Source organism: Struthio camelus, chromosome 4, assembly GCF_040807025.1.
Source record: "Struthio camelus isolate bStrCam1 chromosome 4, bStrCam1.hap1, whole genome shotgun sequence".
NCBI classification, from domain to species: Eukaryota; Metazoa; Chordata; class Aves; order Struthioniformes; family Struthionidae; genus Struthio; species Struthio camelus.
The window spans coordinates 32,919,905-32,932,009 of record NC_090945.1 but is presented as its reverse complement, the minus strand read 5'-3'; the positions used below and the strand labels follow the sequence as shown (position 1 = coordinate 32,932,009).

Genomic DNA, 12,105 nt, shown 5'->3' with positions numbered 1-12,105 from the left:
AGCTCAGGCATATAGTGTTAACAGTTTGGCCCAGAGACATCACCTTTCTGGGGGGTCAGGGCATGAAAAAATGGTTATTTCTGATAACACTTCTCAAACAGTAAAAAGCAAAGTTACATACATATTAGCTGACAGGCTGCAAAAATTTAACTAAAAACTTGCCATTATTTTTGAATATGAAAACTCAAAAAAATGCCTGAGACTATGAAACCTCTTTGGCACTCAAGAGTTTAAAAAGCAGATGGATTTTTTTCCCAGCTTTTACAAAAAAAATTTTGCTCATGAGCTAAAACTTTCCTACTAGAGCACATTTTTAAGACCAGCTTTTAAAACTGTCAAAATAGAGGTTTATTGTTAATGAAAGCAGTAACAGATCTTTAACTATAGCAATAGTATGGATTCTGACAGAGGTAAGAGTATAACATCCTGAGATGAGTTTTTGTTTGTTTGTTTGCGTTAGGGATAAGTGTAATAATTTGAAGACATGAGAGAAACTTTGCCCTTAATGGTGGGGAGTATTCTCCAATACTGGAGAAATGGTCTGAATTTATTTTCTGTAATATTCTCTTTTCAATAACAATGTCTATTAAAGGCACATGTTGAAAGTCTGTAATGATGTTTAGGGAGAAAAAATAACTTAAGGTCTTTAGCAGTCCTGTCTTCAGTTTAACCTTATGGACTCTTAAGAGAGGGTTTGTGTGTGCAACATTATTAACTGAAAATCTGCTCACATTGAAATCAGGCCCACAAACTTTACTTTCTCTCAGTACCTGCTAAGTTTTTAAAGCAATTATTGAAAAGTGTTGAAGAGAATTAGTATATTGTTACATTATTTAAGATTTTTAAAGGGAATCAGGCTAGGCAGAGATATGTTTCTAAACGTCTGTGCTCTTGCTTATAGTATATAACCTCTCCCTAGCAATGTGAAAGTGTAACAAAAAAAGTACCAATTTCCTATATTAAGTAATTACGGTCACTGCAGAGAGAAAGATAATCCACCTCCAAAATGATTTAATTATAAATTGTAATAAAACACCCGATATTTTCTACTGGCTTTGTCAGGGCTGAAAGGTATGTTTTTAGCGATGAGAGAGATGGAGGGCAATGGGAGGTGGGACAGAAGCCCCAAGTCCGTGGTCTGGAAGGAAGCCTATACAGAAATTAAATATTGAGTTTAAATTAATCGCCTTGTTCTCTAGCTGTTTGTTGCAATTTAATTTTAACGCTTAAATTATAAAGATTAAAATAAAGTAATAAAACACGTTGTATTTTTATCACTTGAATTTGGAGAGGCCTCGTGTTTTCCATGCCCGTGGCCTTGATGATTCTTTTGGCAGCCCTGCCAGTGATAAAAGGAATAACTCACCTCTGTCAGGGAATTTGGCTGTTTCATCACCGACATGAGAGGCCAGCACAACTCCATGGTGATTGCTGTCTAAATGACTTATGCAGTTTCTTCATATACTTTTTGATTGAAGAGTGATAACTCAGGCAATGAGTTATTTGGCATCAGCCTCTGAGACAATCTGTTTTCCTTTTATAAATCCTATGGCACCTTTCAGCCACCAATTTTTAAATAAGACTGCAGTGGATTAGGTTCTAATGTGCCTGGTAGATTTAGCCAAAGGACAGTAAAATTAGATTTTGCTGTCATTCTTTTGCTTTGTTGTTTTGCTTTGCTTTTTGTAGATAAATGACAGTTTTAGAAGTAGTATTGAGAAAAATGAGATGCAGGCTAAAAGAGTATCTTTATTTACCACATAGTGGGGGTGCAACAGGGCAATTCCCTCATGGTAGTAGTGGCATTGCCTTTCTTTCCTCGTAAGCAGAATATGTTTACCCAGAGTGGAAAAATAACACTAACACCACCCTAACTGGTATTAGGCTTGGATGTAGAAGATACATTCAAGAGGAAGGAAAAGAGTAATTAAAAATGTGTACAGCTGAATGTAAATCACAGCTCAGAGTATCTTTATTACAGATTTAAATGTAGAGTACTGCTGATGCAAGATAGAAAGTTGTTGTACGTTAAATTTAGTGTTCAACATGTTTTAGGCTGTGAATGTGACTGGATTTCATGTAAGGTTTTGCCACTGATTTAGGTGGAAACAGAAGCAGTTTCCTTGCTGAGTAACAAAGATGGTTCCCTTTGCTAGAGTTTGATTTGCGGGATTTCCAGCATAACGTGATGACTGTGGAGAGCAAAGTATAATCTGAGAAGCTGCAGGGGTGATGGCTCTTTTAGACACCTGCTTTGTTAATGCCTGCTATACACATGCTGCTTGCTTTTACTGAAGTAATCCAGTTAAATCCTATATCTTATAGAAAGGGCTGCAGTTAATATTTATATTAAAGCAATCAACCTCCTGTGCTTCTCTCTTTTTCTTCACTTTGGCTCTTCATTCTAGAAAGAGTACTGAGTAACAAGTATAAGTAAGTTTTACAGTATTTATATTACAGTAATGGCACAGGGCTCCAGTCAGGATCCATATACCTTTGTGATAGACGCTGTGCAAACATATATAAAGACATGGTTTCTCCTTGAAAGTGTGTGCAATGTAAGAAGCATCTTCAACAGGCATGTGTCTTTATTTGGGTCACAAGAGAGAAAAGATACCATCTTTTTCAGTTCTGTTTACAAGTTGAAATGACGGTGCATCATTATATGGTTACTTTCAAAAGATTCTTGACCTATGCCAAGTTTAGAATTTGTCAGAGGAAAAAAAAAAAGAAATGAAATTATGTAGAAGCTGAAAAAGGTAATGACAGAGCAGATAAATGTACAGCCTGAGATAAAGGCTATCTGCTGTCCTTACTGAAGAAGTTCAGTTCATTTCAGCTGGCCTCAGTTCATGAGAGGCTCAGGTTTGGATCTAACAGTAGCCACCAAATGCAAGTGAGAAAAGAATTATGACAGATGAGGGGTTGCCATTCTTTACTTTTCTCTCACTCTCATTTTTATCCTTTTCCATTGATTTTTCTGTTTCTTTTCCTCTTCCATGTGTATTTATAGTATGTGTATTATAATGTACTCACACTTCCTTACGGTTCAGGAACTGCTGCTTCATGGAGAAGAGGGACTCATGGCACATGGTCTGGAGTCTTTCTCACTGTTCAGAAATAGACAGTTAACTTTGGTTCCAAGCAGCACCCCAGAATTCATGGCAACAGCTGACTGCTGGCCCTCCCAAAATGCAGGGCATGTTTGAGATGCCGAGCTGCCCACTATAGTTAAATGAGCAGTACTGAAAGCGTATCCTGTGAGTAAGAAGACACCATGCATCTTGAGAGGCAGAGTTCAGGAGTGGTCTGTCGGTGCCTGACTGCCACACTCACAGTACTGTTTCAGAGATGCTCCACTGGTGCCATGTTTACCCACTTTGTGCTTACAGTAGTTCCTGCCTTCTGTTCCAGTTTTGGTTCTGTCCATGTGAGGGCTGTAAAAAAGCTCAGCCTTTCCAAGCTGAATTTACTTTCTGTGATTCTGACGTTCAGATTTATTGATGTTGGATTTTTCCACCTGTCTAAAACTCACTTTTATTCCCTAATTCATATTCCCTCTTTCTCCACAGCAAAATCTGCCAATCATGGCAGATTACATGAATGATTCTGTGGAGGCTAAAACAAGATTGCTGAACTCATTTTCATGCATGACTAAACACCGAATTGAACCTCGTGCTCCAGAAGTGAAAGGTTAGTGATTTTAGATAATTTTAAAACGATTGTATAGGAGTTGATACAGCTGCTGTCAGTCTACCCTAATCCAGTTCTTTGTTGAATCTGCCCTTGCGGAGGCCCTGCTTTCTGTCAGTGATTAAGGGGAGACATTGCTTTCCGTGATGCTGATTCAGCAGAGCTAAGAATCAGTAAATTAGCAATGACTGTAAGGGAATTTTAAATATTGGTAGAGTACCAAATTTCTACTATTACTGAGTCTTGGAGAGGAAATTCCAATGAAGTTACTGTACCAGGCAATATGGGAGAGAAGACAGTCCTCTTTCTGATTCACAAGACAGAAAAATGGGGAAACAGTGTATCCAGTTTTTGGGTTCTCAATGTCCCTGTTATAAAATGATATCAAAGGACTGCAAAAGAATAAATAAATCTGTATAGCTAATATACATTCTAATGAACTGTTCACTTAGTAACAAAATGCTGTAAACTCCTAAGGAGTAATTAACTTTGCCAGTTCAGTATCTTTGCTATGTATGGAATGATGCTCTGTCCTTTTCACTCTTGCCTTTTTATCCTTGTCTCTTCTTGTCTTTTTCCTGGCTGCACAAAGTTAGATGCTTTTGTAAATCTAATATTAAACTTGATTAATTTTCATGGATCATATGATGCCCTTCTGCACATAAAGGTACATAATCCATACAGGAACAAAATGCTGTAACACTTATACAGAAGCTGAGGTACAGCATGACATTAAACACCAAAGAAACCCTGTTGTTGCAAGTGGTAATGGGCATAGCTAAACTTGAAGCAAAACAGACAAGATGGAGTTAAAGGGAGCAATTTTTGGATATTTAGGCTTCAGGTGATATAAATCAGGGAACCTGACTTAGTATCAAAGCATAATTAGATAAAACTGTATTTAGCGTGTGAAAGTATAGGAAGATCTGATAGATATGACTTACTGGGTGGTGCACAATTCAACTCTTCCTTCTAAAGGAGAGTAAGGTCTGTGACCCTGCTTTAGCTGATAATTAACAATTAACAATAATTAACAATAGCCAATACCCATCAATTTAAAGAAAAGAGGATCAAGTCTCTGGTGCCATACTAGCTGAGGCAGCATGTTTCCTTTTCTGGAAAGGACATGAGGATCAAAAAAAAAAAAAACCCAAACCTGTCATGGAAAGATACTACTCTCCTATATTGTACTATTAGCAGGTCTTGACAAGACAAATTGCTTGGCTGGTGAAGCAAGTAACTCTACCCAAAAAATTAAACTATGGTCATTAGTCTATAATAAGAAGGTCACATAAGAGCATACATGCTGGTTGAGACCCAAGGGTCCATCTAGCCTAGTGTTCTGTCTCCCACTGTAGCCATGACGGTGGACACCCAGGAAAGAGTAAAATATATGTGCTTACCCTGAACCTGAGAAAAAACTTCTTCACTGTGAGGGTGACAGAGCATTGGAACAGGTTGCCCAGAGAGGTGGTGGAGTCTCCTTCGCTGGAGATATTCAAAAGCCGTCTGGATGTGATCCTGGGCAACATGCTCTAGGTGACCCTGCTTGAACAGGGAGGTTGGACTAGATGATCTCCAGAGGTCCCTTCCAACCTAAACGATTCTGTGATTCTGTGATTACACTGACCTAGAACTTAAAATGCCACTATGCAAATTACTGTGGAAAAAATAGTGGAGACCCTGGACTGGGGGTCTTTTTAATAAGTTCTGGCTGGGTAACATAGGTTAATAGAAGAAATGGGAGTCAGAAAGCATAAGTGAAGTGGGAAAGGAATTACTCTACGTCTTATAGGACAAAGAAAAGGCCAAAAAAATCTATACACACAGTTTTATATGTCACCTCATGGAAAAGTTAAAATGCTGTATTTTGTGTCCTATTTTGTGGGGTATTATTTATGATTGTGCATTTGTGCAAAGATGGTGCTTTAGTATTTTTGCTCTGTATTGCTAGATTTCTTCAGGATATGTATCGCATAAGTCACAGGAACATCCAGCTTTGTTTCTGTATCACCTTATTGGATCAGGATGCCATGTTGAGCTAAGAAGTACAAACTGAGCTGAAGAAACTGAGCAAATTACCTTAAAATCTCTAGTTCCATAAATAGCAGGCTACGTTATATTGCTACAGCACAAATCTTAGTTATATGCACACAAAAGAGGGACTGAAAATAACGATGTAAACACCTCATCTGGGCATGCTTACTATCATAAGATTAACTACAGTTATAATAGCCTGACTTGAAAACAGTACCCTATCCTGGTGAATAGAGGAGCTGGCAATATAGGTAGCAGAGCAAAATGAAGAATCATAGGTACGGTCTCATCTTTGTTACTTCAGTGTTCTGTGGCTCATAATCACTCTGCAAAGAGGGATAATAATGCTTAGAAGGGTTTGAGAGGTACATGCAATACATGCTAATTATTATCAGTGTAGTTTTCAGGCAAACTCAGAAACAAGATCAAATCCAAAGGAACCCACTGTGTTCACCACTCATGCCTGGTTATATCTGGGAACAGCCAGAAGTCCTTGCACAGTTGCTTCCAGATTTACCAGCCACATTTACCCTACATTGCAATTTGCAAAATGATATATAACATTACATATATATGTGTGTGTGTATACACCCACACACATATGTGTGTGTGTGTGTGTATATATGTATTTGTATATGTGTATTTGTCTATATATCTTGTTGAACACTAAGATTGCTTTTTATGAATGACCATAACACACTTGGATTCAGTATCTCTGGGGAGCAGTACAAGTCAAAATATCCACCCCTGTTGTGCTCATATCAAAATAGGAAACTACGTAAAACTGAGGTAACTTGTAAAAAATAAGCAAGAAGTGGCACCTGAGACAATTAAATCCTCAGAGGAGGCATGAAAACTACAGGACATCAAAACAGAAAGCACATTCCCAGTGTATGCTGCTTACTGGCCATGCTTGAAAGAGAGTAAACAGGAGTGGTCATGGCCAAACAGCAAAGCAAACAGAGGCTATTAGAAAGAAGAAGGTGACCTTCCAAAAGCTAAAGAGGCATCCAAATAAAGAAAACTGAAAGGATAATAAACACTGACAGTTTTACTGTGAAAAATATTAGGCAGAACAAAAAGAGTTTGAGGCCTAACTAGCTAAGAGAATCAAAAATAGTTTGTCATCCTTCTTCCAGTGCATCAGGAAGAAAAAGAAACGTCAGTGAATCTGAGTGTGATAAGGGTATAAAATGAACTCTCAAGGAGGACAAAGTTACTGAGAGAAGCTGAACTGTTTGCATCTTTGTTCACTGTAGAAGAAATTCAGGAAATTCTCCTGCGTTCTCCAGGGAACTCAACAGAGAATTGATCTGAAACTGAAGTATCTGTGGAAGAGGTAATGATGCAAAAACCAGATGAATACAGACAAATCTCCAGGATCTGAAGGATTCACCCAAGAATTCTAAGAGAACTCAAGGGTAAAATATCTACTAATAGCAGCATGTAACCTGTCACTTCAATATTCCTTACTGGATGAAAATCAGAAGGTGTCAAATGTGAAGTCAGTCATTAAAAAAAGTTCCAGAGATATCCAGAAAACTAAAACCTGACATCTGTTCCAGGTGAATGAGTAGATATTGTAATAAGGGATAGAATTAGTATCTACCTGAATAAATATGATCTTATCCAGAAGAGTTAACAAAGCTCTTGGGTTTCTTTGAAGGAGTTGGTGATATGTAGATCATCTTACTGATGCAGTCAACTTGGATTTCCAAAAGACTTTTGACAAAACTTGTTGAAGTCTTTTAGGAAAGCTATGCAACTGTGGCATAAGAAGGAAGGTCCTGAAATGGATGAGAATATGGTTTAAAAGATGAGAAACGTGGTAGAAGTAAATAGTCACGTCTTGCAAAGAAGGGAGGTCACCAGTGAAGTGTCTATCCTGGGACCTGTACCATTCAACATATTCTTAAATGACCTGGAGAAGAGCAGTGTTTAAATTGACAAAGCTTTGCTGATGATAGGAGGTTTTGCAAAGTAGCAAGGACAAGGGCACACTGCATAGGTTGCAGGAAGATTTTAGAAGACTGACTGGCAATAACATGGCACGTGCAATTCCGTGTAGATAAATGTTAAGTGATACAGTTGGGGAAGAATAGTTAACCCTGTCTTCACATCTTAGATCAGCTCTAAGCTGACCTAAAGGTCTTCAGGAACAAGATCTTTGGGTTATGGTAGATGGTTCCATGAAACTAGCTGTAGCTGAAGAAGCAAATCATAGGTTAGGAATTATTGGGAAGCAAATGGAGAACAAAACAGAAAAGGTCATTACGTTATGGTACAAGTCCATGTGCTACTGTAAAAATCCAAGGTTTGCACACTTGAATACTGTGTGCAGTTCTAGTCCCCTTATCTCATAAAGGACAAAGAAGAAGTCTACAAAATTAAGATGCATGGAGAGAGGTGGAATGGGTTTGGCTTTTCACTGTCTCTTCCACTACAAGAATGAGGGATGTCAAAAGAAGCTGGCAAGAGCTTCATTCAGAACAAAGCAAAGGAACTGGTTCTTTACGCAACCTTGTAGTCTTTCTAGATCAATTTGTTTATTGAGATGCAAGGAGAAATTGGACAAAACCTTGGAAGACATGCTGTCGGGGCTACTAACTAGATATGCGACATATCCTAGCCTGAAAATGATTGAAGGCTGGGAGGCAGTATGAGGATGGAGGTATCATATGTGCTTACCCTGTTTTTATTCTTTCCTGGGTGTCCACCGTCATGGCTACAGTGGGAGACAGAACACTAGGCTAGATGGACCCTTGGGTCTCAACCAGCATGTATGCTCTTATGTGACCTTCTTATTATAGACTAAAGTCAGCATTAAACAAATGAAGTTATTAACAGCTTAAAAATATATTTATAACTTTCAAGCTCCCTAAATAATCATAATGTTATGAAAAATTATGGCTGGAAGGGACCTTAGAAGTCTCCTAATCCATCCCCTTTTTCCATGACAGAATCGATTCTACCTGTGTCCTTACTGACAAATTCGTTTCATCTGTTCCTAAAGCTTTCAGTGATGGAGTCTCAACAGCATCCGTAAGCGATCTATTTAAAGTCTCACTATTCACACTATGAGAAGGATTTTTTTTTCCCTGTCTTACTGGAATCTAATCAGCTGTTGTTTGTTGTAAGCCATTAGTTAACTGCAAGCGTGAGCTAAGATGGGAGGTGTCCTAGACTTCCGATGAATGTTGTCTAGTGACTTTAGTGACTCTGGAAATAGCCTGAAAGCAGGTTTGATTTTTAATGTAGCTAGTTGTTGCTGGTTTATTGTGTTTTGGTTAATCTGACCAAGCATGAAAGGGGATCATTTCTGTATCCTTCTAGGGATTTTCATGTTATTTTGATGTCTTATCTCTTTAGCATTTTCTGGCTTCAGGGAAACTTTCCCTGAGCACTGCTTTCTAAACCCAGCATGTTTTGACTTTGCTTTAGCAAAGGGTATTTGAAAGGTGTGCCTACTGAAAGAGTGAGACCAAAAGATTTCTATTAAGAGATTACTGAAAATCAGCATGTAATATTGCTTTTTTTCCTGTAAGATCTGTTTTCTGGTTTTGCCTATATATTGACTGAACTATATGCATTTGAGCTGAAATATTTGAACTGTCTGATATGATGCTACTCAGTTCACATAAACTCTGCTTCTTGCAGATAATCACTAATTGTGTACCTCATTTTGTAGATGCCTGGCTTGAGAAGGGGGTTCTGACTAACAGAAACGCTGAGTACCTACAGATGCAACTGAAGTTGTTGTGGGCTGCTCTTACAGCATGCAATGTGCTTGGAGCTGGTAAAGGCTTTTAAAAAATCAGCATAAAAAATGAGGCATTTTTAGCAGAAACTTTTAGGCTTAATTTCCTTGTCTCAGTTTCCAATCTCTAACATTTCCAATCTCTAACAAGTCCAATAGCACTGTCCTCTCACAGTAGATTGTGAAAATCTGTTTATTGGTACATGTGAAGCACTCGGGAGTGGTAGTAATGGTCATTCTGAGGAAATGAATGTCTATGAGCAGGAATTCGAATTAGTAAATAGACGTAGGGTCATATATGGAACAATAAGGAAAAAATATATTAAGAAGATGTTCACTAGTGAACACTGTCAATCCTGTGACCAGAATGAAGCAAACATCCTGTGGAAAAAGAGCGAGTAAGGGTGTATTTGAAGACTTGAAATACAGTGCATTGTGCAAGGAAGCCAAATAAAGATTGCACAAGTGCTTTGATTTTTGGCATTTTAAATCTCATTGATGTCCTGACTTGGCAACCTCAGCAATGTACTTTCAATATATTTTTTTGTGTATGTTATATATATATATATATATATATTTTTTTTTTTTTTATGGATCGTAAACTATAGCAGTCAATGAAACAATGATGTTCCCAGTACATTGACATGGGGAAGAAAATACAGTACTTCTCTTTCTTGAAGCCTGGACATATATGCATCTTCCAGAGAATTACCACTGTGGAAAATGGCTCTCTATTTCTGTTTGCCTGTAATTTAAGGACTTACAAAAACTTCCTTATTTGAATCTTAAAGTTGATCAGCTATGCCAAGGACCACAGAGCAATCATCGTTCTCCCGCGTGAAGAAGGATGAACAATAGTTTTCAACAGATTCAGTCTCTCCTGGCTTAGAACACTCCAAGGGATCGTGTTCATTCTGAAATTCTTGTAAACAGCTGACATTTGGAAGCCATTGCCTCCAAGGAAAGTAAAACTAATTTTCTCCCAGCCACTTCCTCACCACCCAAGTTGGCATTCTTTTTCATTGAAGAGGAATTTTTTTGTTTGTTGCCATGTTAGCTTGAGCTAAACAGAAATGGGCAATCTCTACTGAGAAGCAGTCCGCTACTCAGTGTGAGGAAGGCTAAAGAGGTTTGAGTTTCTCCATGTGTATTTCTAGTGTAAGCTACAGGAAACGCCTAGAAACATCTCTCTGGGATTTTTCCTAGTGTCCTTTCTTCTCTCTGTTTCTCTCTCCCCTCCTCCATTGCAGCTCAGTTATTCTCCTGAGGTCAGTGTGACAGATCAAAGGCTTAGATGGGGCATGTGCCTGAGCGATGATTTTCCTTCCCTGCTTCTAGCTCTCACCGTGGATATCTTCTGCAGCTGTTAGCTCCAGAACCAGTCTCAACATACAGCAAGATACACTGTGGTGGATCAGAACTAACTATCCTAATGCTGCTTCCTAAACTCGGCTGTGTTTCAATAACATTTCTCTGACAGGATAGTGAGTGGATAACAATGCTAATTTGTATAAGCGTCTGCCATTTTAACCATTGTTTCACATTTCTGCAGAGATTGTATGTAGGTAGCTGCCATGAGGCTGGGAGGAGGAATAGATGCAGAAGGGATGAACTGTACCTTAAAATCCTGTATATACATACAGTCTTATAGCATAACAACCTATGTAGTTTAAGGTGAATAAGAGCTTATGGGCCACCCACTGTACAAAAAAAATGAACAAGCAGAACTTGACACTTGGTGTTTCTATTCATATCACATGTTAAGCACAGACCTATAGTTTGTTCCTTATGGGACATAAATATTACCTACCCTGGGTATGAACTGAAAAGAAATTGCTCTAGAAATTGCGTTACAGGGTTGAGATTAAAATTATCTCTTGTATTTTGCATGAAGCTTTATGCTAAGCCTTCAGGTACTAAATTACTGGGTTTTATTAAAAAGAAAATCTTCTTGTTAAGCTCTACCTTTTCAAAGATTTTAGAAGGTCTGTTAGTATTGATTAGCTTGTGGACTTAGGGAAGTTTACAGTCTGGAACCTCCTGCAGAGATCTCTACTCTTCCAGCACATGCCAAAGTTTAGCTATGATGGGTCTTTTTTCCTCTGGCTAGAGAAGGTATCTGAAGATGTCCAAAATATAACATAGCACCCTGTGGTTGCTGTCTTTGCATTAGAAACTTTAAAAAACAATATTTAATAATCAAAAGTTTTTGCAACTAATCAGCGTTATCTAATGCCTTATAAAATAATGCACCGTAACAGCAGTTACTATTTACTTTGTATTTTATATTAGGAAAATTTTTGTCTGTGTACTGCTATCTGAGGCCAGTACGGAAGAGAAAAAGCAAAGAGAAAGCTACATGAGGTAAGTGATAAAAAAAAAAAAAAACACTACTCAAAACACCCTCAAATTTAGCTACATTTTCAGCTCGAGATCCTAGTCTTAAAAAAGTTATCTTTTTTAAACTTCATGTTAGCTATATTAAATAATTGTTTTACTCTGTGCTATTAACTGTTTTCTTTACTTGTTTATATTTTTGCTTTTTCTTCCTCAGCTCCTGGAAACTTACTTGAGTATATGAATTTGTTTATATAGCTTGTGATAACCTACATGTAATG

The 12,105-nt window shown here is 37.9% G+C and overlaps 1 protein-coding gene across 2 annotated transcripts in view; it reads left to right on the top strand.

The window, feature by feature from the left end:
* The window catches only part of MAML3 (mastermind like transcriptional coactivator 3), a 327,612-nt gene that overhangs the window by 53,679 nt on the left and 261,828 nt on the right, over positions 1 to 12,105 (top strand). Inside the window, exons 2-5 of one of the 2 annotated variants that reach the window (XM_068942093.1) lie at positions 3,573 to 3,693; positions 8,691 to 8,772; positions 9,419 to 9,526; positions 11,780 to 11,851. The gene's annotated coding sequence lies outside the window, so the exon portion shown is untranslated. The remainder of the gene's footprint in view (positions 1 to 3,572; positions 3,694 to 8,690; positions 8,773 to 9,418; positions 9,527 to 11,779; positions 11,852 to 12,105) is intronic. The other variant, XM_068942095.1, reaches the window with a different exon arrangement.